At 50.0% G+C, this 27,920-nt stretch overlaps 1 protein-coding gene across 4 annotated transcripts in view; it reads left to right on the top strand.

Annotated features, from left to right (window-relative positions):
• Positions 1–27,920, top strand: part of GFOD1 (glucose-fructose oxidoreductase domain containing 1) — a 118,630-nt gene that overhangs the window by 57,860 nt on the left and 32,850 nt on the right. Inside the window, exon 1 of one of the 4 annotated variants that reach the window (XM_013977433.2) lies at positions 16,811–18,185. The exons of the other annotated variants lie outside the window; for them this stretch is intronic. The gene's annotated coding sequence lies outside the window, so the exon portion shown is untranslated. Of the gene's footprint in view, positions 1–16,810; positions 18,186–27,920 lie in introns of those variants that run through there. 4 annotated transcript variants of the gene reach the window in all.

Here is a 27,920-nt window from a genome sequence, read left to right as displayed (position 1 = left end):
CTCTGAAATCCACTTCCTTTGCATCAAATAGGGAGTCTGCAGCCACTATTTCATGTTGGGGCCCCACAGCCCTTTGATGGTTCAGCGCCTGCCACGCAGGGCCCAGCTCTTTCCTGCAGCTCGTTGTCACCTCCCAGCCCGGCAGGTGACCAGGAGGCGGGCTGTGGCTGGCGGGGCCTCTCATCCACAGGGAGATACCCCTGCTGCTCTTGTGTTCATGGAGTTAGCAGCTGCTCCACGCACCTTGACTCACCTGGGATCTTTGCTGGGTTCTTCATGTACGAGGCACCTGTGAGCAAATCTTCATAGACTCACGCCTGGGCTCGTGCTCTTAGGATCTTGTTAGGCTTTCCAGTGCCCTCACACCTTGTGTTCAGGGACTTTGGTACTAATTAAGGCATTTATTTCCACTTCGGGGATGATCAGGAAGATGTATGCCAGAGTTCCACTGTGGCTCAGTGGGATCGGCAGGCGTCCCTGGAGCACTGGGACTCAGGTTCAATCCCCAGCCTGGCACAATGGGTTAAGGATCTGGAGTTGTCGCAACCGGGGTTGGGATCGGACCCCTGGCCCAGGAACTCCATATGCTGCAGGGCAGCCAAAAAAGAAAAGAAAAAATAAATAAAATGTCAAAGAAAAAAAAAAAAAGGTCTATGTTGCTGTGGTCTTGCGAACCGGGTCAGAGCAAAACCAGGCGGGAAGCTGTGCATGGTGGGCCTCCTGATGGACCTTATTTATTTTAATAACTGGGTCATCAGAAAGTCCTCTGCTCTGGATGGGGGACAACAGGGACCCCTTTCAGCTCACGGCTGGGTTGAGGTGTTGCCATCACAGGCGACTGTGATGGAGAGTAAGGCCCCTCCCCTCGCCCTGGGAGGAGGCCTGGAAGGTTCTCAGGGCTTCGCTTTGATGATGGAGAGAGAATGCTCTGCTGGTTCCTTAGCTTCGTGACTTAAACACTTGTTTTTTGTTTTTGTTTTTACTTTTTGAAGCAGTCTTTAATGTGCTGGGTGTGAAGGCTGGGGAAATAAAAAGCCAGCACTGTCTCCTGGGTGCCAGAGATCAGAAGGTGACAGGAAAATGACAATGTCAAGTTTGCGTTTCCACTGCTGCCCGCAGAGCTTCTGCGGCCCCTCCTCCCCCTCTGCTTTCTCACACCCCCCACTTCCTCCCCAGCCCCCAGTTTTCACACCACTCAGTGACAGTGACGTGTCACCCAGGGCCAGGTCTCACTAGGACCAGAACAAGGGACATTCAGCCAAGCGGGCTTGACAGTCAGAGGAGGGACAATTCTTTCACAGGTACCGGAAGTGGGCTGCTTTTCTTTTTGCTTGTTTCTTCAGTAATACAAGTCGCAGAGGTGCTACAGTTATTATTATTATAACCTTTATATGGATGTGCTCACAGGTAGTTCCCTAGATTGGATAGTTAAGTCTGAAACATTTTAAAAAGAAAATGAAAACTTTGTAAAATTTCAAAATGATGCAGAAATCTAAGATATTTTTTAAAAGCCCTCTGTATTTGTCAAGGGTGATCATGCATTTTTTTTTGCATTGTCTTCTATATATTTGTATATGTTTTGTTTACAAAATTGTGCTTATATTGCTTATATCCTTCTCATTAACAGTATATGGTGGACCTTTTCTTACGGTTTGGAGTATCCTTTGAAACCTGATGTTAATAGTTTTATGATATCCCATCATTCCGATGATATACGGTATTAAGTTTTCTGTTTTGTTCACACGCACACATATCCCACATGTACTGGATGGGGTGTTAGGTTGGAAAGGGAGCCCCCTGACATCTGGCCTCTGTGTGCTGAGGATTTAAGATGAGCATCGATGTCGTTGTCACCATTGTCACCGACAGCTTCCTGACATTTGTGACATCGGTTGCAGAACCCATGGGTCACCTGCGAGGGCAGCTCAGGGTAGAGGCAGAACTTTTGACCATCGGTTCAGCTCCGCCGTGGAGCAGTAACTCTCTGAGCCCATGGTCGCTATAATTATTTAAGCAAAGGGTGAAAGACCATCTTTTGGGGACATTCCCGCTTCGGGTGGGAGGTACATCAGAAACATCTCCAGAGAAGGAGCCACCTCTGAGACACTTGAAGAAGGTCCTTTGTGTGTAAAGGAGCGGGAAGAGGGTGCATTCTGGCTCCAGGTGCGTCCTGTGCCAGCTCTGCTGCTGATGCCCTGAATGACGTGGGCCCCTAACTGGGCACCCTCAGCATGCCCTCAGCCTACCCTAGAGGGTAAATGGGTCTCCCTGCCTTCTCCGGGCGACGCGTGACACTTACAAGGAGCGGCTGGCTGGTGCTTTGCGCATCAGAGGTTCTCAATAAAGGAACCTGTTCTCTTTCTCCGGAGTATCCGTGTAACTGCATGAATTTCAAGCAGCCTTGGACATCTGTTCTCAACTAAACGCTAGAGTAACGGGGCCTGGGACTTCTGTCCTCCAGGTACTGTGCTGATTTATGATTATTTATTTATTGGGTTTATTCTCAAATACAGTGCCGTCTGGGGTTTCCTTCCAGTAATTTCTGTGGAAGTGAAGCAGACTTTCAGCGGCGGTCCCTTGGTTGGTTTTCAAGACTGTTTGCAGTTGTGAGGAGCGTCGCCGCCCCTCAGAGAGCTCCTCTTTGTGAGAATCGGATTGTCCCCACGTGTCCACCACATACGTGCTTCACCCGGGAGGGTCTGTGTTTGAAACGGCCTCAGAGGTGGAGGAAACAGCCAGTTAAAGCAGCAGGATGTAAACTAGGTCCTTGGGTCAAATCGCTAGTCACACGCATTCACTGTCTACACGGCTGGCTGAAGGTCCAGGCTCGTCCAACCAGAGTAAGGCGTTCCCACCAGATCACCTCCTGCTTTCCCTCCGAGACAATCCTGGCTAAGAATGCGCGCCCTCTGGTCCCCGGCAGTGTCCAGGAAAGCCTTTTGTTTCAACAGAGGAGCAAGCCCACTGGTATCTGGGTGAACACACGCTTCCTCCCGAGATGGAGACAATCTGAATCAAAAGGAACGTGGATTTCTTTTTTCTTTGTCTTTCTGTCTTCGCATCCACGTGAAACCGCTAGTGACATGCGCGAAGGGTGGCTGTGTAGACATGGAAGCACCTCTTGCTTTGGGAGAAGCAGCTGTTTCTGGCCAGTGAGGACCAAGGTCCTGAGCAGGTGGGGAGGTGGGAGGATTAAGGAGGGGTTTTACGGGGTGGTGACCGGGGTCGGAGCTGGGGAGGCCGTGGGGATCTCTTACCTCTTGGGGACCCTTAGCATCACACGGTTAAGCCTCAGCATCCTCCTCTGCAGACAGAGGCAGAGGAGGGACCCCTCAGTCATTCCAGCCCTTCTCTGCAGCCTTTTACTCTTCGGAGCATCTGGTTGGGCAGCATGTGTTCCATGGGTCTCTGCTTCTACTCGGGGTTTTCACAGCATCACAAACCAAAAAAATGAGCTTTGGGTTCTTCTTGTCCATAGAACCCAAGGATTGAATTGCAGCCTTGATTGCAGAAGCACATGATTAGAGGAAGAGAGAGGTCATGCGTGTGTGTACATGTGGGTGTGGTTGGTGCGTATGTGAGTAGGGCTGTCTGTGCGAGTGCCTTTGTGCCTGTATGTGTATATGCAGGTGAAAAAGGGCAGGGGTCACAACCAAGCCTCGATGTCCGAAAGCCCGCTGATTTGTGTTCTTCCTTCCATGAATCTATTTCCGCAAAGGAAGCATCGCTTACAACTTGTGGTTTTGCCCCTTGGTCCCTCTCGGAGGGAGAAACCAGCCATTGATGGATCCGTCACAGGTTGCTGTGGCTGTTTGACTGACAGCCCTGGGGAAAGGCAGTCATAGCCCAGCAAACCTTCTGGACTCTCCCTGGAGACCCTCCTTGGAGCAGAGGCGCTCCTGACCCAACCGTTTGAACAGTCCCTCCTGTGACATTTAGCTTCGTGTAGGCACACAATGTGATAGATGCAAAAAATCCTGCTTGAATTACAGATTTTTTTTCCACCTGCAGCACAGAGGGAAGGCTACTACCAACCAGTAAAGCAGAGTTGAGGTAGAAGGAACAGAGCCTGTAGGTGGGATATCCTTCTGTGCAGGTGTCAAATACACGGATGGGTGGTGGGAAAAGATAGAATGGGCTTTTCTGAAAATATGGGTAGATGGTCTCTTCCTGAAAGGTAATTGTTTATTTTTCCTTAGATTTTTACAGGCATGTGACTACCCAGTAGGGGAAAACAGTCTTAATAAAAGTAGCGAGGTGTTCCCGCTGTGGCTCAGGAGGTTAAGGACCCAAGGGGGTCTCAGAGAGGATGTGAGTTCGATCCATGGCCTTGCTTAGTGCACCAAGGATCCGGCGTTGCTGCAAGCTGCCGTGTAAGTCACAGATGTGACTCAGATCCCACGTTGCTGTGGCTGTGGCCTAGGCCAGCAGCTGCAGCTCCGATTTGACCCCTAGCCCGGGAGCTTCCATATGCTGCAGGTGCTGCTCGAAAAAGAAAAAGTATGCATCATGCAGCGTACCACCCTTCTTTAACTGCCCACAAGGAAAAGGCTATATCTGGAGTACCTGTGGTGGCTCAGTGGTAATGAACCCAATTAGTATCCATGAGGATGCGGGTTCGACCCCTGGCCTCGCTCAGTGGATTAAGGATCTGGTATCGCTGTGGGCTGCAGTGTAGGTTACAGACGAGCTCCCATCCTGTGTGGCTATGGCTGTGGTGTAGGCTGGCAGCTGCAACTCTGATTCAGCCCTCGTCTGGGAGCTTCCATACGCCTCGGGTGCAAACCCCCCCCCCCAAAAAAAGGTATATCTACTTACTGAATGCTATGTGGCAGGCACGGGTCTAAGAATGTCACATGCATTTTCATTCTTAGAGGGCTAGGTCGTTTCCAGCTTTTTTCTATTATAAATCATGCCTTGATGAATATCTTTGCAAATACCGTTTGGCCTGATTGACATCCTGTTTAGAGTGAATTCTTCTAAACACAATTGCTGGACATGGAATTAAAAAGAAATACACTCTTAAAACACATTGCAGGAGTTCCTGCTGTGGCGCCGCGGGTTAAGGATCTGACTGCAGCGACTTTGGTCACTGCAGAGGCGAGGGTTCCATCCCCAGTGTGGGGTGGTGGGTTAAAGGATCCTGTGTTTCTGCAGCTGCAGCATAGGTCGCAGCTGTGGCTCAGATTCCGTCCCTGCCCCGGGAACTTCCATATGCTGTGGGTATGGCCATAACACAAAAAACAAAACCCACCACGTCGCAGCATCGCTTCAGTGCCATGTCACACTCCCCCCGGAGGAGGGGCGGGCCTGTGCCTGCCTCCTCTTAAAGACTCAGAAAAATCAGTCCTTCTTGGATGTAGAGATGTCAGCCTGCTGTCTCAATTGAAGCCCTGAAAGTAGGATAAATACCTGACAAAGTTTATTCCAGACACTTGGGGTGGGGGGGGGAAGCTCTTTTACTGCATTTCCTTACGATGCATATTAGAGGCGTCAAATTGGAACGAGTGGAGATGGTGCAGGAGGAGGTGGCTGGAGGGCTCTGGGGCCGCCTGGGTTCCCGGCAGCTTTTGGATTTCCTTGCCTCTCCTCCTCTGCTCTTAGTTTCCTTAGCGTTGCCCTCAGGAGCTAGCTGTGTCTCAGAAGGAGATGAGGTGGCATCTTCCGCTGAGAGGTGCCCCAGCACTGGGGCCACGCATGGGATCTGAGCACAGGGATGCCCTCGGCCTCCCTGCAGCCTCTCTTGAGGCTTGGTTGTCACCTTTTGGAAGCAGGGACACCTGGATGTGGCCCGAAGCAAGGAAACATATTCAGAAACAAGCCTAAGCCTACAGAGAAACCAGGTGGCCCAACCGGCCTGGGGTCTTGCAGCGGAAATGGTGTTTTCTCTACCCAGGTCTAGTGTAAAGGTGGGGCTTCTGGTCCATGCCAGCTACAAGTACGTGTGGCCACCATTGTCCCCGTCACTAGAGACAGGGCAGCAGACAGACCCAGCCCTGCCCCCAGGGAGCTCAGAACTCCGGTGGGGGAGAACATCAAAGGCAAGATTGCGGGCCCCCAGCTGGGGATAAAGGCAGCGTCTGGGAGCAGAGCAGGGAGGGGACACAGAGTGGCAGGGCAAGTAGGGGTGTGTGGGGGGCCGGCTCCCCTGGGGTGGCCAGGGAAGGGCCCGCTGACCTTGGAGGAGAGATTTGAAGGGAGCAAGACTTGTGAATGTCTGGGGACATTCACAGGTGGAGTGTTCCGGGCAGAAGCCACCGCCAGCATGAAGGGGTGGGCGGGTGTTGGACGTGTGGCAGGGCAGAGGCCCACAGGCCACGAGGGAGTGAGCAGGGAGAAGCCAGAGAAGGGGTGGCTTGGGATGTGGGGGCGGGGGCACCATGGACACCCAGGAAGTGACAGCAAGGACTCAGATGCTGTGTCAAAGGTGCTGCAAAGCCACCAGAGGGTTGGTAGCAGAGGGACAGGGCAGAAGCATGCGGAGTGGCAGCTACTGCCACGGTCTGGGCGGGAGAGGGTGGCGGCGTCTGCAGGGAGTGGGAGCAGCCCCCCCCCCCCCAGGAACACACACAGCCTGGAGGTCACATTCCATCCCTTGGCAGTAGAGCTCTGGCTGGTGGAGATTCCCCCCCCACCCCAGGAAGAGTAGGAACTTCTGAGAGTCTGTTCCCTCTGGAATCGTGGGCTCCAAGCCTCAGTCACAACCCCTCTCCTTCTAGAAAGATGCTTTCGTCTCAACGTGGCAGGATTCTTTCTTTCCAAGTTCTTTCTTCGATAGGAAACGGGGTAGAAGTCCAACATGGCAGCCCGGACTTGAGCCAGAACCATCTGTTTCTTTCCTTCCATCCATGCCAAGCCTTCTGCTGGGTGGGAACTTAAGGGAAAAAAAACAGACCCCACAAAACCAGGAACCACCTGCTGGAGCTCTGCAACTGTACAGTCCGGCCAGGAAGCACTGAGCAGAGCATTCAGGATGCATTTTGAATGTCCCAGCAGCTTCAGCGCCTGCTGGACTTCCTTCTAGGGCCTTGCTTTATCGGTGAGATTAGTCAAAAGGACTGAGAAATATTTCCCGGTGTAACAGGAAGGCACTCTCTAGACCAGGGCTCAGGAGACCTTGCTTTTCTTCTCTTTGTTCCGTTCGTAAAACTTTTTAGGGCCCACCTGCGCATAAGGAAGTTCCCAGGCTAGGGGTCAAATGGGAGCTACAGCCACTGGCCACAGCCACAGCCATGGCAACGCCAGATCCAGTACTGGTTGGGTTCCTAGCCCGCTGAGCCACAACGGGAACTCCTGTGGAGACCTAGCTTTTCCTTCCAGCTCTACCAGATGTGTGCCTGCAAGCATCAACCTTGCTGGTCCTCCTTCTTAATCTTGAATGTGAGTCCTAGATAACTTGATTTCTAAGATGCCTTTCAGCTCTAACGCCTTACAATTCCAAGAGTTGAATAAGTAATAAGGAGCGAGGGGATGGATGAAACTCAAACCCTGGGCTTCTGGAGGGCACTTCCTTCAAGTGTGATGGTCTGGGTCTGAATGTAGGACAGGCTTCTCTGTGCCACTTTTTAGAGACTCCGCATTCTTCATTTCCAAGATATCAGAATAAGCATGACCCGGCTTGTTCTGTTAAAGGAGGGATGAGCCAATCGGAAGCTGGGATAAAAAAATAAAACTTTCTCCATGCAAGGAGAATCCTCTAGATGGCTGCGTATTCTGCAGAAGGACCTACTTTGATCTGCTCTGTGTCAATCAGGCTGTGTGTCTGACTTTGGCATCTCACAAGGGAAATTAAGGAGAGGGATAATTACCTACTCTAAAGATGACTGTCTCTTGCAGTTCCAGCCCTCATTTTTTTTTTTTTTTTTTGGTCCATTTCCCTACTTTGTTATGATTTGTCGTCTTGCCTAGCCCCTGCAGTAGCTTTGGTGTAGAGTTTAGAGTAGTCGAATGGCTGGCTTCCAAAAATGATAGTCTTAATCCAGGTCTGGGGCGGAAGCCAGGTCAGTCAAGTGTGATACCTTTCTCTCTCCTTACCTGCAGGTTAACCCATCCTCCCGGGGAGAGTAGGATGGGGGACCTAAGACGCTCACCTGTACAGCATCGCTTTGTCTTCTCACTTTGCTTTTCTTTCCTCAGTGTACCTGCTGCACAGTGTGGATTCATCTATACGTCAGTGACCTTGGTCCACGTCTTCCTGATGCATTCTTACTAAAATGAGTGTGTGTGTGTGTGTGTGTGTGTGTGCATGCGCTTGCGCGTGTACACGCGCACATGCGCACTCTCCACCAGGGTGAATTATATGCTCTTTCAGCTTCATCATTGACCCAGCAGGTTTCCAACCCAGACATGCATTATTGTTTCCTTGATAATGTGGCACCTGACGGTATCTTCATGCTGTGCTTGGAAGAGCCCCGTGTCCCAGCAATTTTTTCCCGGCTCCATTTCTGAGAAGCCATCCCTGAGCTGAGGGCTTTGTTGCTGTTTTGAGCTGACATTGTCCTGCATCTTTGTCTGTCAGGCTTCCTGAACAGAAAAAGGGCCCTTCTCGCTAGTTGATGCCATCTGTACTCTCAGCACCACGGGGTTGGTCCGTAGCACTGGTATTTTGCATCTTTAGGTTTGTCCTCTGGCTTTGCTCTCGCAGCTGACTTAAATCAGCGGGACCATTTATCACTTGTCAGGTCTTATGGAAACTATTTCTTTGCCTTTTCTTATTCTTTTTTTGCTGCACCCAAGACATACAGATGTTCCTGGGCCAGGGATTAAACCTGAGCCACAGCAGTGACAACAAGCTGCAGCTGTGACAGTTGCCAGATCTTTAACCGCTAGGTAACCAGGTAACTCCTGGAAACTATTTTTGGACTCAGCCATTGGTAAAGCCAGAGTACCCAAGCATGGGCTGGCACGTGCTTCTTACTGAATACATGTGCCATGTATATAGCGGGTGCTTTATAAATGTGTATAGCGGGTGCTTTATAAATTAGTTGACGAATTGAGTTAATCTTGTCCTTTAGCTAAATGATAATTGTTCCCTGGAGATAATAATGGTGATAATGGAACAGGTGGGGAAGCCAGCGGCCGTGTCTGAGCTGGTTTTTCCCTGGGCCCCGTCCGCTCTGCTGGCAAAGCCTAACCACCCTCTTCACTCTTAAATATGTCTCAAGTGTGTCCACCTCTCTGTCCCCAATGCCATCACCCTAGCACCCATCACTGCCATGTCACTTAGGTAATGCACGTGAAACTCTTATCCCAGAGCCTGGCACACACCGAGTGCTCGATAAGAATAAATGTTTGTTTGGAGTTCCCGTTGTGGCTCAGTGGGCTAAGAACCCAATTAGTATCCACGGGGATGTGGGTTCCATCCCTGGCCCTGCTCAGTGGGTTAAGGATCCAGCATTACCATGAGCTGTGGTGTAGGTTGCAGACGTGGCTTGGATCTGGTGTTGCTGTGGCTGCGACGTAGGCCGACAGCTGCAGTTCCCATTAGACCCCTAGCCTGGGAACTTCCACATGTCATGGGTGTGGTTCTAAAAAGAAAAAAAAAAAAAAAACAGAATAAATGTTTGCTATGAATAGTTGAATCAGGCGTGATCCATCTAAGCGAGGTTTCCCAGTGAAAACCTTTTGGTGTCTCCCTGTCACCCTTAGGGTAAAAAAAAGCAAACTTCCTTCCAAAGCCTTTAGTTTTTGTCTCTGCCCAACCCTCCATCTCACCCAGTGACTCTCCCTTTGTGATGGCATGGCAGCCATACCGGCTTTCTGTCATTTTGGGGACTTGTCAAACTTCTGCCCATCCCAGGGCCATCACACCTGCTGTTCCCTCTGCTCAGAGTGCTGTGTGCCTCTGCTCTTGCTCTTTCTCATCCTGACGATTTTTAGCAGAGTTCCCGTCATGGCTCAGCGGTTAATGAACCTGACTAGTATCCATGAGGACATGGGTTTGATCCCTGGCCTCCTCGGTTAAGGATCTGGCATTGCTGTGAGCTGTGGTGTAGGTTGCCGACGTGGCTCGATCCTGTGTTGCTGTGACTGTGGTGTAGGCCAGCAGCTGTGGCTCCAATTCAAACCTTAGCCTGAGAATTTCCATATGCCATGGGTGTGGCCCTAAAAAGACCAAAAAAAAAAAAAAAGATTATAGTTTAAGTATCACTTTGCTGAGGGCATCGCTGGTCTCGCTGTCGACTGTGAGTTTGCTCTGTTCTCTATCACAGACTCCATTTGATGCCTTCCTTCCTGGAACTTCCACACCTGAAATGGTGTCTGTCTCTGCTTGTTTATTGGCTGTATCCCCAACTCAACTCTAAATTCCGGGGGGCCTGGGACCATGTGTGGCTGGCACATGGCTGATGCTGGAAAAGCATGGTCAGTGTTTGTTGAATGAATGAAAAGCAAACTGCACACCAGTCATAATACGCATACAGATAATGATGCTAATGACGGGGTAGGCGAGTGGGCATCGTGTGCCAGACGCCAAGCTGCGTGCCTTGTGCTCTTTATCTCGTTTTGCCCTTTGCACACCCCAATCCAGAGCAGATCTTGGTCTGCTAAGGGTGTGAGCAGTCAGCTCGCCCAGATAGTGAAGCCAGCCCCTCACGGTTCTGGCCTCTTACTTGATACCCTGGGGAGGTAAGGCCAGATCCCCCTCTGGCCCAGGACGTGGGCAGATGCCTCACCTTGAGGAAAGATGGGGTGGGAAGGCATCCCAGATAGGCAGCTGCCCTTGGGCCTGGACCACGCCCAGTAGCATCCACGTTCTGAGAGCTTGGTTCTGTGCTCTGAGCTTGGGTGGCCAGACAAGGTGGGTGGAGAAGGTGGGGTGACTCAACCGTACCGCATTCGGTTCCTTAGGAAGAGTGGCCCCCAGCCCAGGGCATGTCGGTATTGAAGGGCATCAGTGGGTGGAAAGGCCAGGCAATCTGGCTGGCAAGGAAAGGTCATGTTTCCCATGATTTGGCGTGTTCTGGAATGTTCTCTTGAGCAGACCTGCATGTTCAAGTTCTAGAAAGGGTGGAGGGAGTTCCGCTGTGGCTCCTGTCCATGAGGATGCAGGTCGATCCCTGGCCTCACTCAGTGGGTTAAGGATCCGGCGTTGCTGTGAGCTGTGGTGTAGGTCACAGAGGCGGCTTGGATCCTGCATTGCTGTGGCTGTGGTGTAGGCTGGCGGCTGTAGCTCCAATTTGACCCTAGCCTGGGAACCGCCGTATGCCGCAGGTGTGGCCCTAAAAACACACACACACACACACACACAAAATTGTGGAAGGGGTGGAAGAGAGGAGGGGACTGACTTTAAGAAAACACAAGGGAGTTCCCTTCGTGGCTCAGTGGTTAACGAATCCGACTAGGAACCATGAGGTTGTGGGTTCAATCCCTGGCCTCGCTCAGTGGGTTAAGGATCCAGAGTTGCCATGAGCTGTGGTGTAGGTCGCAGACATGGCTTGGATCTGGTGTTGCTGTGGCTGTGGCGTAGGCCGGCGGCTTCAGCTCCAATTACACCCCTAGCCTGGGAACCTCTGTATGCTGTGGATGTGGCCCGAGAAAAAGACAAAAATAAATAAATAAATAACCAAACAAATGAATAGTTTAAAGAAAATAAGAAAGAAAACATGAGAACAGGAGGGTAATGTTTTAAACTCTGGGGAATGTTCTAGGCGTTCTCGCCAGGAGGGGGAGGCTGCTGGGGAGTGACGGGAATCCAGGCGGTGACAGGTTGTGAGTCCTTGCAGCACAGGGTGGGCTCCTTGGCTGCCGCTGGATGTTCTGGAACATCCGATGCCCTTTCCCCTGAGCCCTGACCTCGCTTCCCTGCTTGGGTGCCGCAGCCGCTGGCCGCCCGCAGGAAGAGCAGGTGGCCTTCTGTACCTGACCATGTGAGCTGGGGGGACCGTGACCTTCGCTCTGAGCTACAGCCTCTTCTGCATAATGCTGTGTTCCTGGCACCTGGGGCCTCGAACTCCCTTATCTTTTTTTTTTTTTTTAACTGAAGTAGATGTGATTTATAAATATTATGTTAGTTTCAGGTGTACAGTGAGGGGATTCACTTAAGCATATATATTCGCTCCCGATTCTTCATTATGGAGTATTACATGAATTTGAATATAGTATAGTTCCCTGGGCCCTATAGTAAATCCTTGTTGTTATCTATTTGATATAGAGTGGTGCGCACCTGTTAATCCCAGACTCCTAATGTATTCCTTCCTGATTCACTTTCCCCTTTGGTAACCACAAGTTAGTTTTCTGTTGTCTGTGAGTCTCTTTCTGTTTTGTAATTAATCGCCCTTCCTTGTCCGCTCACAGTTAAGTTGACTTTCTGTTACTGAATCTATCCTTGGACTTGGTCTGAATATGCTGATTCCTGCTGTTAGCTGAGGGGTGGCCTTTTAGAAGCCCAGGCCCGCGGTCATGACAGCTGGCATTTATCAGGCACCCCCTGGGTGCCAGGCACTGCGCCCAAGCTCTTTCTACCACAGCCCAATGATGGGAGTGCATGTATCCGTCTCCATTTATAGCTGGAGCTGTGGGCGCCCAGCAGTATCGTGTGAGGGGCCTGGGGTCACACGCGCAGCAGGTGCTGGCGCCAGGAGCTGCTCTCAGACCCACTCTGTCCCGTTCTGTGCTGGGCAGTGTGTCCAGCCAGGGACGCCGTTATAACCCCGAGCTACCAAAGGCATCACCGCCTGTCTCAGACAAGCAGCTGGGCCCTGTGGCCTGACCAGCTAGTTTTGTCTAGTTGGTTGGCAGTACAGTGGGGCTGGCTGACCCTGGCACTCTCCACATTCTTAAGCACTGATGCCTGCGTCACACGATCTGGCCCTCTGTCCAGTGTGACCGCACTGCCACCTCCAGTCACTTCCAAATATGCACATCTTTCCGGCCCATCCAGATTGCAGGATGCTCGTGGACAGGGTCCACGCCAGGTTTTCTTGTTTTCCTCCAGTGGCCTCCCCCGAGCGCCTGGCCTATTAGCGGGTGCTTACAAGTGGTTTCATGCCCCTTAGCCTGACTGGGGGACAGCCTTTTAAGTGGCTGCCTTCCACGGCCGGATACAAATTGCCATCGACTGGTATTATGAGCCCTTCTCCCTTTGCAGAACAAACATGGTTTTACTTCAGCAACTGAAAGTGGAAGAAAACCATACCTGCAGATGCTAGGGCCTGATTTTAGCGGCTTAGCCATCTCATGCATTTTCTGTTGCCTTCTTTGTCGTGGGCATCTTTGTGCTGGGTAGTTCCTGCTGTTCAAAAGGCAAAACCAAATTGAACTCTGAGATGGAACCTGGTTCCCTCGGCAGTCTTGGGGGCTGATCTGCTAGGCCGTCTCTTGGGTTTAGCTGTGGGTTGGTCTGTACACGTGCTTATTTGAAACAGGGGCACAGGTGCTTGCTGCGCCAGGTGGTGGGAGCTGGGTGGCCTTGGTGGGAGGGGCGATGCATGCTTCAGAGCCGTGCTCCCCCACGCCCACCCCCCGTTTTGGCCAAAGAATGCTCAGCCATCCTTTTCAGCCTTGGAGGAGGAAAGAGCTCAATTTCAGCCACGTGCGAGCTCCCCACCCTCCTGGCGTGGAATGCCCCTGTGGGCACCATCCATTAGAAAAGATTTTATTAGTTTTTCTTGGCCCAGATTTCTTCTTTTGATTATCCCTGGCCAAGGAATGCAGGCTTATCACATGTCATTGTCCCTGCTGGCCCCAGCTGTGCTCCTGTACCTTGGTGGCAGGAGAGACTGGAGATCAGTGGCAACAGAAGCATTCCTAGCAAGTGGGGACCTTGTGCTCATGGTGCCTGTCCCCAGGCAGATTTTTAAGACTGCCGGTTCACCTCTGCTGCTTCCTTCTGCTGCCTGCGAGAGTGTGAAAGGCCCAGGGCATCATGGGCAAATGCTCCACAAAATTGTGTGGCCAGCAGCTTTACCAAAGCGAGGGAGAAGGGAGAAGGGGGGAAGGAGAGAGAGGAGAGGAGAGAGAGCGGCAAAGGCGCCAGGAGCATGCATAGACTCAGGGGCAGACATTTCCAGGGGACATGATGGCCAGTGACAGAGTGACAGAGCAAGAGGGTGGACCATTGGCCTGGGTCCACTCGGTACTCTGATACAACTTCTTGCCCAGTTCAGATGTTGCTGGGCGTCTTGTGTGTACAGTGGGTGATCACAGAGAGCGCTTGGAAGGCTGTGAACGGGTGCTGAGCAAACCCGAGGGTGCTTGTTGTCATAGCATCCCTGTCCCATCCCTCAGCCACCAACGCTCTCTCTCTAAAGCCTACAGGATCTCAAGGGCTTGTCGGATGAGGATTTAGTGATAACCTTGCTCAGAGGAGCCCCACTCTTGCAACTTCCATGCTTCGAAGAAAGAAAGCGGAGGTGCTCAGAGGAGGCAGCGCCCTGGGCGGAGTGAGGGGAGGCAAGACGAGGGAGGCCGAACGCAGACATAGTCTCGCTGATTCTGTAGTCAAAGGCTGAGTCTCTCATCCGAGGGTTGGCACCACTGGGATGAGACTAACAAGATGTGGGGAGGGGGCAGATGTGGACAATATTTTATAACCAGTATCACCCATCAGATGTGACACCGGCTCTGCCTCCACACGGGTTCATACCAGCTCAACAGCAGCTCTGCTACGATAGCCTCAGCCTGGTGGTGTATTAGTCTGCCGGGGCTGCTGTTACAAAGCACTGTGGACTGGGTGGCTTCAGCAATGACATTTATTTCCTCAGGGTTCTGGAGGCTGGAAGGCTGAGCTCAAGGTGGGGGCAGGGTCAGTTTCCGCTGAGGTTTCCGTCCTGGGCTGGGGGGTGGCCGTCCTCTCTTGTCCTCATGTGCTCTTCCTTCTCCACACGTCTGCGTCCTTGTAAGGACACCTGTCATACTGGGTCAGAGCCCACTCTTGTGACTTCTTTTACCTTAAATGACCTCTTGAACAACCCGGACTCCACAGTCACGTGTTGAGGTACCAGGGTGGGGTGGGGGGTGGTTCTACATAAGAATTTCAGGGGGAGTTCCCATTGTGGCTCAGTGGGTTACGAACCCGACTAGTATCCATGAGGACACAGGTTCGATCTCTGGCCTCGCTCAATGGGTTAAGGATCCGGCATTGCCATGAGCTGGGGTGTAGGTCGCAGACTTGGCTCGGATCTGGTGTTGCTGTGGCTGTGGCGTAGGCCGGCAGCTGCAACTCCAGTTCAACCCCTGGCCTGGGAACTTCCGTGTGCTATAGGTGCAGCCCTAATAAAAGAAAAGAGGAAAAAAAAAAAAACCAAGAAAAAAAGGAGCCGCTTCCTGGGCCTCTCTCTGGGTGGGGCGAGGTCCCGCCTTAGTCCGCTGACAATGCCCAGCAGCTCTGTCACTCTCAGGCCTGGTTCCTCGCAGGCCTCCATCTGTGGCTGATGAACCACTGACCTTTCTCTGAGGGACAGAGGTCCCCCAGGTGACACTCTGTTCCTGCATCTGAGGGGAACAGGCCACATGTTGCAACGGGATGCAGATGGACAGCTGGCGTCTCTGTGGGTCCTGGCTTCTCAGTGGGGGAGGCACAGTGATGGCCAGGAGTTTGGTTCTGTCTGGGCCTGGAGCCGCCGCCCTTTTCACAGCTGACATCTCTGAGCCTAGGTGTCCCATTGCCCGGAGACGTCCTTCTGTGGCTCCTCCTTCCTGTGGCTGGGCTGGGAGGCCAGGACAGTGGCTGCTGCGAGCCTGGCTGTTTGCACAGCCCCAGGTCTTACTGGTGAGAACTTAACACTTTACCATCCAATGAGGATGAGGCCCTGGTACTCTGAAAGCACCTCCCACTGTCTCCTGGAGGTTCAACTGCTTTGCTGTGTGAATAGCGATGCCCAGGCAGAGGAGGAGGGGCGGGGCAGGTTCTCACTGTCAAGGTTGCCAAACATCTTCTTCTCCTACCCTCCCCCCACTTCGTTCTTTCTCTTCTTTTTTTTCCTCTTTCATCCAAACTGCTCAGACCTCCAGCGCCAGCACTCCTGGGTGTTCCCTGGAATGAACCCTGAGCTGTCAAATCGTTGCCCACATTTCCCCTGCCAGCAGATGAGGTGACAAGCACCCTCCTTCCCACCTTCACTGTCAATGTCAGGATTTGCCCAGCACGGAGGAGATGTTCCCTTCTGGCGAGGTCAGAATCATCTGCACAAACGCAGGGTGAGCCGGCCGAGGCGTTGGAGCTGGGCGCTGGGCTCGCAGGATGCTGAGTCCAAAGCAGGCTGCCCTCCTCTCACCCGGAGGCGTCCCTCCAGCGGGCCCGGAAAACCCTTCCCATCCCCTAGGGCTGGGGTTTTATTTCCCCACGTCACCTGCCTTTCTCATGGCATTTACCTCTGTCGGCTTTGGACATGCACCCCGCCTTTTGGGATCTTGCCAGGCTCCAAATCTGTATCTTTTCAGAAATTCAGCAGATTCTGTTTCATTTCAGTTTCTTTCTTATCTGTTGAGTGCAAATCCTGGAGTCCTCTTTATTAAAAATAGTGTGGTGAATGCCTTCTTAAATTAGTTCTACCTATAAAGCTACCCATCTTCCTGGCTATATACATGCGCATCAAGATGTAACCGGGGAAGTTCCCTTTGTGACTCAGTGCTCATGAACCTGGCTAATATCCATGAGGACACGGGTTCCATTCCTGGCCTTTCTCAGTTAAGGAGCTGGCGTTGCCGTGAGCTGTGGTGTAGGTCACAGATGCGGCCCAGATCCCGCGTTGCTGTGGCTGTGGCTGGCAGCTGTAGGTCCTAGTCGACCCCTAGCCTGGGAACCTCCATGTGCCTCGGACACAGCCCTAAAAAGACACACACACAAAAGACATAACTGGGCGTGGGGGGGGGGACGGGACACATAACTGGATTACGGTCACCTAATGGAATGATGGGTCCTTGATGGGTGGTGGAATTAAAAGTTTCATTTTCCCTTTCAGATTTTTCTGAATTATTTCAGTTAAAAAAAAAGCAAAAAAGGAATGTGTGTCTTTCCTCCGAAAGGCAGTAAGGGGAGCTCCCATCGTGGTGCAGCAGAAACGAGTCCCACTAGTATCCATGAGATTGCGGGTTCAATCCCTGGCCTCACTCAGTGGGTTGAGGATCTGGTGTGGCGGACCTCTAGCCCAGGAACTTCCATATGCCATGGGCGTGGCCCTCAAAAGACAATAAATAAATAAATAAATAAAACAAAAGGCGTAAAGTCATCCCCAAATAAATGAGTATTTAGGGAAACAAGTGGAGCAGCCCAGCTGAGGCGGACATTCAGCATCGATGGCCAGGAACACGCTGAAGCAGAGGCCCAGGGGCCATGCCCACATCACATTGTCTCTGTTTATCAGGTCTTTTGTTTGCTTGTGGCAGGATTTTTATGTCGACCCCCTGGCCTACATTGCTTTAGGCCCTGAGTAGGTCCCCTGAGCGCCTGGACGGGGCTGCTCTAGCTTTTCTCCCTGCCAGCTCACGTGGCGAGCTTCTCACAGGCAAAGAGAAAGTTTCACTGAAAGGAAAAGTACCAGTAGAAAAAGGATTTTCTCCTCACAGTTAATCATGCAGGGGTTTTTTTTGTTTGTTTTTGTTTTTTGAAAAGAGCAAAATGTGCCTCTTATCAAACTTCCACTTCAAACCAGAGGGAGGAACCCAGGGATGCTTTGGCCTCCCGCTGCCCCAGATAAGGCACATGCTCTATTGTGCAAAAAATGGCATTAGGCACAAGAAGACAATTGGCATTGGGTCCTGCCCTCGGAGGGAAGGAAATTAACCTCTGCCTGCCACCGCCCGGGCCCAAGGGCAGGGTCACTTGTGTTCTGACCCGGGCAGCTCGTTCCTGAGCTGGAGAGCGTATGTGCCAGTTCAGGGACAGTTTCCACGCAGGGGACGAACACTCCTGTGATGGGCTCTTGGCCCCTCTCTCCCTCTGCAGTGTCCGGCAGGGAAGGGCTCATTTCTCACATGTCTTTGCCAGATCATGGTTGTTCCGGGCGCAAGGCCAAGTGCTCCCATCCCCGGGGAGCCGACCCAAGAAGAGCTGCCCCGTGAACTTCTGCTCCTCGGTTGGGCAAGCTCAGAAAGCCGGCTGGTGCGTGTGAGGAGGGCAGAGGTGGAGTTCAAGTCACCCCATCTGTTGCATCACCATCCACGTTAAACAGAAGGTTTGGGTGTGCAATGCTCTTCTGATGAAATTCGGTGACTCAGGAAAAGCCATCTGACTAAGTCCTGTTGCGGTAGGTTTATCCTCTGAGCCCCCTTTGATCTTAATTTGACCCCAGATTGATGTCCCCCCAAGTTTCCACTTTGATTTGGCTGTGTAGACCCTCGCAGCTACATGGAACCCAACCTCTGCTTTGACGGTTTTGATTCTAAGATAAGCTGTTTGAACTGGGCCATCTTGGACAATTTTCCCGGCCGTTGTAACAGGGTATTTCCAAGACATTCCAAAGACACGAGACCAAGGGCTTCTTTCTTTTTTTTTCCTTTTTTCTTTTTGTCTTTTTAGGGCCGCACCCATGGCATTTGGAGGTTCCCAGGCTAGGTGTCTAATAGGAGCCATAGCCACCAGCCTACCCCACAGCCACAGCCATGTGGGATCTGAGTGGCGTCTGTGACCTACACCACAGCTCACAGCAACACCGGATGCTTAACCCACTGAGCGAGGCCAGGGATCAAACTTGTGTCCTCGTGGATGCTAGTCAGATTCGTCTCTGCTGAGCCACGATGGGAACTCCAAGGGCTTCGTTTTGAATATGACCCTTTATTCCACTGTCTAAGTCCGTCTGCTCAAGGAGTGCTGCTCTGTGTCCAGCCTGGAGTAAGCAGCATATGGAGGGAGGTGGAACCAAAAGAAGGTGAATCCCTGCAGCCCAGAAGAATATAATCTACTTAGGAATGTAAGATTCTTCACCAGTAGGAGTGGGAGGAAGAACCAGGGGCTGGCTCTCCAGAATGAGAGCCAAACAGTGGCGCATTGGTCAGCGTTCTCTGGAGAAACATAACCAACCAATTGGAGATGTATCTGTGTTTATGTCTATGTTTATGTCTATCCATCAGTCAGTCTATATCTTGTGGTATGGTGTAATTACTAGTGCTTTGCCTATCTTCCCTTTGACCGTTGGCAGGACTGCATCTTATACATCACTTTTTTTTTGGGGGGGGGGTCTTTTGCCATTTCTTGGGCTGCTCCCCCGGCACATGGAGGTTCCCAGGTTAGGGGTCGAGTCGGAGCTGTAGCCGCCAGCCTATACCAGGACAATCCCAGCAACACGGGATTCAAGCTGCGACTGTGACCCACACCACAGCTCATGGCAACACCGGATCCCTCACCCACTGAGCAAGGCCAGGGATCGAACCCGCAACCTCGTGGTTCCTAGTCAGATTTGTTAACCACTGAGCCACGACGGGAACTCCAGGACTGCGTCTTATACACCACTTTTATCTCCAGCATCTAGCGTGGCTCTTGGCAAATTATAGATGTGGCACAGACCCCTGGTGGTCCCTCCCCTTAGTCAGTTCTCCCCTCCTTCTCTAATAACAAAACCATGAACTTTCAGTTGGACCCATGGTTGCCAGGAATAAAAGCAGAGACTTATCACAAGGAATGAGGTCACATATTTATGGAGACTGAGGGGTCCCAAACCTCTAGTCAGTAAGCTGACGACCCCGTGGAGCCAGTCCAAAGGCCTGAGAACCAGGACAGCCAGTGGTGTTAGTTCTTGTCTAAAAGCCGACGAATGGGCTTGAGACTCAAGAAAGCTGAAGTTTCAGTTTTTGTCCAAGGGCAAGAAAAGACTGATGTCCCAGCTCAGACAGTAGGGCGGGAGGAGCTCCCTCTTACTCAGCTTTCGGACTAGGGTCTTCAGTTAATTGAATGGGGCCCACCCACCTTAGGGAGGGCGGTCTGCTTTACTCAGTCTACCAGTTCAAATGGGAACTGCATCCAGGAAACCCTCCCAGGTACCCCAGATTAACGTTTAACCAAATGTCTGGCACCCTGTGGCCCAGTCAGGTTGACATATAAAATAACCATCACGGTGGGGTTCTCTGTTTTAGGGGTATCCTCCTTTCTCTTCTTCAGCAAATAAATCCTAAGCATATAATTTCAGCTACTCTAACCCAGTTCCAAAGTAACAATTTTGATCTCACACAGCAGTGCTGAAAGCAGCCTGAAAGCTTCACACTGTCCGGGATCCTTCCTGTCTTGTTGCACCAGCATCTCTAGGGTGTTGTCCTGGCCTACATGGCCCAAGATGCCCAACGACCCGCCTTCCCCGCACCATTCACATTTGTACAAGAAGTGGGGAGATGGAGAATTGCGCCATGGGAAGTTTATTTACCACTTCTCCTCATATCCTATTGGCTGGAACTAAGTCACATGGCCACACATAGCTGCAAGGGACACTGGGAAATGTAGTTTTTATTCTTGGCAACGTGGGTCCAGCTATAACTTAATGGTTCTGTCACTAGAACCACTAGGGGGAGAGGAAGGATGGCCAGGGGTCTGTGCTATACCTCAGCTTTGCCAAGACCCATGCTTGGTGCTGGAGGTAGAAAGGTGTGTTAAGTTGTCATCCTGCTGACCTGGGAGCTAGATCAGTGTGATATGTCCTGCCACGGAGGTAAACACAGGCAGCCAAGCTAGAGCAGGACTGTCAGTGGCTTCCCTGTGAGCTCTCTACATCATTTTAAAGGACAAGTATTACTAGGCCCAATGGGTTGAAAGTCCATTTCTTTAAACCCCAATTTCAGCTGGACTTATCTTTTCCCCTTCTTTGGCAAATTGAATTCAGAAGTTGAGGTTCAGATCTTGGTACTTTGTGTCAAGTAAGGAGCTCTACCATATTCTTGGAAGCGTGAATTAAAAACAAAGTAGGATTCCTTCCCTTTTCTGTCTCTGCCTCTCTCTACTTTCTGCCTCTCCCCACCCCCTGCATTTGTTTAGTCTGGGATTAAGGCGTTCTCTGGTCCTGGCAGGAACACAGGCATCCTTTCTGATCCATGTTACCCTGTGCATTTTGGGCTCTTGAAGGCTTGGTGCAAGATGCCTTTTAAAGGATTTCAGAGAGTTCCCGTTTTGGCTCAGTGGAAGCGAACCTGACCAGTTCATGAGGATGCAGGTTCTCTCCCTGGGCCCACACAGTGGGTTAAGAATCCGCTTTGCCACGAGCTGCAGTGTAAGTCACAGGTGCAGCTTGGATCCCGCGTTGCTGTGGCAGTGGTGTAGGCTGGCAGCTGCAGCTCTGATTCGACCCCTAGCCTGGGAACTTCCGTATGCCACAGGTGCAGCCCTAAAAAGACAAAAAATAAAGGGTTTCAGGATGGGGGGCCAGGGGGAGGAGTGGTGGGGCAGAGAGCCCTTAGGTAAAGCAGTAAACAAAGAGCAAGCAGGCGTTTCATTTTCCATTAGCCAGAGAGGCATTTTATTTCCACTAGAAATGGGAACAGACGTGGAAGCAATTAGTGTTAGTGGGTTTACAGTGACGTCCCCGAGCCAGCAAAATCCTGGGGCCAGATGTCTGTACTTTTACTCATTCCTTGTTCTGAGAACATTCGTGAGTTCTTTCCACCCCTGCCCGTCCCACCTCCTGCCAAAAAGACCCAAAATATCACAGTTGGGAGAACATAATATTCCTGGAATAGCAGAGGGAGGAGGCCCATTCTTGGGAGATGGAGAAGGCTGTCTCGGGAGTTGGGGAGGGGAGGTCAGGCGTAGCAGGAAAGACCCTCCCCACACGACCTGCAGGCAACTGCTGAGTTGGGGCCAGAGCTTGAAGTAGAGATAAGGATGAAGAGTGGTGACCTCACAGCCCCCACCTTCCATTCTTCTTTGTCCTATCTCACCCCCCATATGCGTGGAGTACAGAGGATGGAAGCAGAAACCACAGCAGGAAAGGAAGCCCGGAATATCCTTTGCTCCCCGCTGTGCACTAGAATCACATGATCTCGCTTTCACTCCATCTCAAACTTCACCACGGACCACTGTCACCACTGTGAAAGCCAAAGCCCCAGAGTCTGCCCCTTAAATGCTTTCCAGCATGGATGTTCTTTTCCTGTATAACCGCAGCTCTTCCTTGAAGGTCTTACAATGCCTGGTCTGTCATTGGTTTTCTCTATCTTCACTGTCCAGTGGACAAACCACTGGCCACATGTGGCTGTTGAGGACACAGAGTGCAGCCATTCCAAATTGAGATACCAATTGTAAGTGTAAGATACCCACTAGTTTTCAAGGACTTAGTTTGAAAGAGGAATATAGAATGTTTCTTTTTCCTTTTTCCATGTGACTCTTAGAAAATGAAAAAGTGCACAAGTGGCTTGCCTTTGTATCTTGGGTTATACTTCCCTTGGAACATGTTATCTTTAAAATGTTTTAGAGCCATAGTTTTTGTTATTAAAAATATTTTGAAAAACTCTAAAACCTTCCAAAACTCAAAAAGTCTTTTTTTTTTTTTTGCCTTTTCTAGGACGGCTCCTGCGGCATATGAAGGTTCCCAGGCTAGGGGTCTAATCAGAGCTGTAGCCACCAGCCTACACCACAGCCACAGTAACGCGGGATCCAAGCTGCATCTGTGACCTACACCACAGCTCACGGCAATGCCAGATCCCCAGCCCGCTGAGCGAGGCCAGGGATCGAACCTGCAACCTCATGGTTCCTAGTCAAATTCGTTAACCACTGAGCCATGACGGGAACTCCTAAAAAGTCTTTTTTTAAAAAAGAAGAGGCTCCCCAAACATTTGTAAGAAGAAAATTGGATAATCTCCAAAGGGATCTCACAGCATTTGAGGTGGTACGTGGAAACTTAATCACATTCAGGAAGCAAACAATGATGTAAGCAAGTGAGATATGCCTGAGGTTATATGATAGGGAATAGTGGGGCTTGTGGTTTACTGGGATGAGGTGCCCTATATAAAAGCATCCAAATTCAAAAATTGTACATGATAGTTGCTCGGTGCTCCATAAACCACATCTTCAGGTGGAATTTGGCCCAGAGGACTCCAACATGCTACCCTTGGGACCTTGGAAGCAAACAGTTTTTACACTACACATCCCACAAAAAGCATCCTTTGTAGAGAATTCAAACTTTGTTAGACTTCTTTTGTTAAATCTAGAGATGGCATTAGATATCTTGTACCCAAGCCCACACATAGATTTTGCTCCGTAGCTTACATGTTCTTTTCCTAAGAACACGGCTAACAGTGAACTCATGTGGACCGAGTTCATGTTCTGGGAGATGCCGGCATTGCCTCATGTAGTTCTTGTAACAATCGCATGAGGACGTGATTCATTTTCACGGAAGCTTGTGAAATTAAGCAAGGAATTGGCAGGACTGAGGTTCATGCCCATGTGGTTCAAATGCCACAGTCATAATCTACTAACACCTGGTCTCAGGTTTTACTCCTGTGTTTTCTTCTGAACATTTTATAGTTTTTTCTCCCACATTTAGGGCTTTGATTTCTTTTGAGGTAACTTTTGCACATGGCATGAAGTAAAGGTCCAACTTCACCCAGTTGTCCTAACATTGATTATTGAAGACTATTCTTTTTTCCATCGGATGGTCTTGGTGCTGTTGTTGAAAATCAATTAGCCGTAGGTGTGAGGGTTTATTTCAGAATTCTCAATTCTATCTCATTGATCTCTTTGTCGATTCTCAGTTCAGTAGCACACCATCCTGATTACTGTAGCTTTGTAGTAAGTTTGAAATCATGAAGTGTCCATCTTCTAACTTTGTTGTCTTTCAAGATGGCTTTGGCTATTCTAGGTGCATCTCCGTATGAATTTTAGGATGAGCCTATTAATTTGTTTTAAAAAGACAGCTGGAAATTTGATAGAAATTGTATCGACTCTGTAGGTCAATTTGGATAGTATTGCATCTTAACAATATTAGATCTTCTGATCCATGAACATAGGATATCTTTACAATTAAGTCAGTCTTCTCTGATTTCCTTCTGCAGTTTTTCTTTGAGTTTTCAAAGTTAAAGTTTTACATTTCTTAAATATATTCCTAAGCATTTTATCCTTTTTGATGCTGTTACAGACTTGTTTTCCTAATTTAATTTTCAGGTGGTTCATTTTTCTGCAAAATTTGAAAGACTGTCACACCCTCCAAAATATGTATACAATATTCCACCTGTAAATACCTAAGTTAGCATCTGTTAGTTTCCTTCTTTTCTCCTTTTCTCCCTCCCTCCCTGTCCACTTCCTTCTCAATTAGCCACCATGGCACTATTGGACCCATAACAATTAACAAGAATTCCCAGCTCTCATTCACCACGCAGTCCAGACTCTCACCTCTTTGATCATCTCCGGAATGTCTTTTCCGTGGTTGGCCTTCTCAATTCAGGATCCAAATAAGCTCTCCCCTTATACCTGGCAGTGATATCTTTCGAGTCTCATTCATTTTCTAATGGTTCTTTTCTCTTTTTCATGCATTGAGGATTTAAATGTACATAATTCAGGCACAGAGAATCTCTGACCTTATATAAAGCTAACATCTACCATCAGATCATCCTTGTTAGATGGAGTCGGGCCCCTCCCAGTTTGTTTCAGATAGAGAAATATAAAACACAGAATGATTTCCTCCGGCCGTAGGTCCATTGGTCTGCACAAGTGTGTAATGGTGTTGTTGGCTCTCCAAGTACCTGTCGAGGAGAAAGAATCCCCGATGGAGATTTTGGACACAACACCGTTGTTTCCTAGCCCCACCCCCCATACTTGAGCAACAAAGACTAATTGTTCTAAGGAGTAACAAAGAAGGCTCGCGCTCATCGCACTTACTCAATGGAGTAGAGAGCCAGACTCCCCCCGACCCCTACACTCCCGGCGAGTGGAAGAGTTTCCACTCCCAGCCTCTCGTGTTCCCATTTCTCATCCCTGACCTCCAGTCACCAGATGTGGTTTTTCTCTCTGTTCTTCCAAGACTCTTCCCTCTTCCCATCATATAAAACATTGATCTGGAAGCAAGACACAAGCCTGCAATTAGAGCCAAAACAGAGCATACACGTGGAAAAATCCCTTAGGAGTTTTTTCATGGTATGTGCCTAGAAAAATCCCACTTTTGTGTTTTTTTTTTTTCCATTGGCAGCAATTCCGTGCTGACAAGATGTGTGCTGTTTTCATCACTGTATGCTTGTGGATTACTTCTAATTTATATTGCTCTTGCAAGAGGAGGCATGAAAAATATTTCCCCATCCAGTGTGGCCAGGTACCAGGCCACCAGCATACAGAAGCCACCTTGGAGCTGAAGTAGGGTCTTGGCAATTGAGCTGCCAACCTTCAAGGTGCGGGACCTGGGCAGATGTGGAGGGCTCCTGGGTGACAGGGAGGTACTCAGAAATCTCAGGGCAGAGGTTACTGATAACTGATAGATACATGTTTGATTTTTCTTCGACCTCTGATTGGCTGTGTATTGACTGAAACTTGGCCCTGACACTGTGCACGCTTCCACGTAATAGCTTGTACAGTGTCCTTTCTAGAGCTTCCACCTTCCATCAAGTCTTCACTTACCCCCCGCCCCCCAATATATCAGAAGACCAGAGGTCTCTCCTTTTAAAACCAAAAATCGGAGTTCCCATCATGGCTCAGTGGTTAACGAATCTGACTAGAAACCATGAGGTTGCAGGTTTAATCCATTTAGGATGAAACTCAGGTTTTGTTTTTTTTTGGTTTTTGTTTGTTTGTTTGTTTGTTTTGGCTTTTTATGGCTGCACCTGCGCCAGGCTAGGGGTCGAATCTGAGCTACAGCTGCTGGCCTACACCCCAGCTCACAGCAATGCTGGATCCTTAATCTTCTGAGTGAGGCCAGGGATCGAACCCACATCCTCATGGATACTAGTCGGGTTTGTTACCACTGAGCCACAACAGGAACTCCACAACTCTGCTTCTTAATGATTATGTGGTTAACTGTGTGGAAGGTTTTAGGACAAAAAATGCATTGGCATACACGAAAATCATTAGTTTGAAGTATTCAGTTTGACGAGTTTGACTAAATGTATACCCTCTGTAACACCACCCCAGTCTTGGGATACAGAATATTTCCATCATTCCAGAGAGTTGCCTGAATGACCTTGTGTGGTCCATACTTCACACTCCCAGCCCAGTACCCACTGCTCTGCTTTCTGTCATGACAGCTGACTTTTGCCTATTAAGCAAGGTCATATAAATAGAGTTGCAGAGAATGTACCCTTTGGCATCTGGCTTCTTTCACTTGGCGTGGTATGTCTGATATTTCTCCATGTTGCTGCATGTCTTGGTAGCTCATTTATTTTTCTTGTTGAGTAGTATTCCATTTTATGGACATACCACAGTTCCTTTATCCATTCAGCCACTAATGGACAGACTGGGTTGTTTCCACTGTGGAGCTTTTGTAAATAGAACTGCTATGCATTTTCGTGTGTATGTCTTTTGTGTTGACACAAATTTTCATTTCTCTTCAGTACATTTCTAAGGCATGGAGTTGCTGTGTTTTAGAGTTGATAGATGTTTTACATTTTTAAAAACCTTCCTGTTTCCCAAAGTGCCTGTCCCGCCCTTTCTTTTAAATGCCTGGCGTTATTATTAACTAGCTCATGCTTTGTGCTGGAAGAAATAAGGAGAGTGAGCAGAGTTGACTGGTGTCTGTGGCATCTTAGTCAATAGAGAGGCTTTTAAAAAGCCTCTGAGCCCCTGAACGCCCCTCGGTGGTTCATTCTGGGGTACTGCTCTGAACCCCAGCACTCACTGGCTTGCCCAGATACCAGCAGGAAAGAGAGACGTCACCATTGATTGAGACACCAGGAGAGCTGATAGAATATATGTGTGTGTGTATAGAAATGTACACGTCTGTGTGTGTGTACACACATAACATTATATAATATACATTATATGACATTGTAGATATGTTATATATTCTAGCTGTATTATACATGATATGTAGTATGTCACATAATTTATAACAGTACAGTAACTAACATGATACAGCGAGTTACCTCCTGTGCCATGAGCCATACACAGCTGTGAAGCCTTCAGCGTTAGAGCTTTGCCCTGAACCTGGCTTCTCAGACTTTCTTCTGAAATATCTGTTAAGAGAAAAGGACACAGACTTAAAGAGACAGAGCGAGTATTTCAGAAATTTCTCCTTGAAAATTAATGCAGAATTTGCATTTGGTTCCACATGTGTCTGTGTTTATTTTAGTACAAAATGTACTTCATGTAAAAACGTCCACCCCATCTCCTCCCAAATGGTCACATCAGGGACACTGCAGGGAGATGCACGCGGGCCAGTGTGTCCTAACACGGCCACTTCTCATGACTTGCTGAGGCTGAATTGCTCTTTGGCCAGATGCAGTTCCTGTTTCCCACCTGCGCCCCTGTTTTGCATTGGCTTCCGACGTGGCAGGTGGAGGCGGACATTTGCCCTGCCAGGTGGTATCAGGGCCCGTGGTCCCCCCTGAGTCCACCTCTGGGTTTTATGATCTATGCAGCCTCCCCCCACCTTCAGGGTAAGGCAGGGGCTGCCCCAGGGTGATGGAGGGCCTGGGAGAAAGGAAGTGAAAGTGAATGGCAGTGACACTGCAGATGAATTGCTCGCAGCAGGCTGGCTGCCCTCTGATGGAGAGGAGAGGGGTTGAAGGCCCTCTCTCCCTTCCAGCCCAGCCCCCTGGGTCCCGCAGTCCCCAGTCACAGCTCTGACTCACGAAGTGACAGTCGTGGGTGCCCATGGCCTTCTCTGGGCGCTTTTCCCCACTGGGCCTCTCCATGCTCTGAGGGTCCCTGCACACCTGTGCTCACTGCCATTCTAGAACCTCACCCCCTTCTGGGAGGGAACAATCCCCCTCCCTCTGACCTGAGACCTCCAGTGTGTGGGTTTCCGATTGCCGCTGTAACAAACATCACAGTCTTAGCGGCTCAAAACCATGGAGTTAGTCTCCGCGGTGAGAAGTCTGAATTCAGGGCGCCAGTGGGGCTGTGTTCCTTCTAGAAGCTTTAGGGG

This window comes from Sus scrofa, chromosome 7, assembly GCF_000003025.6.
Source record: "Sus scrofa isolate TJ Tabasco breed Duroc chromosome 7, Sscrofa11.1, whole genome shotgun sequence".
In the NCBI taxonomy this organism is placed as follows: domain Eukaryota; kingdom Metazoa; phylum Chordata; class Mammalia; order Artiodactyla; family Suidae; genus Sus; species Sus scrofa.
The sequence above is the reverse complement of the archived record's forward strand: the minus strand, read 5'-3'. Positions and strand labels throughout refer to the sequence as shown.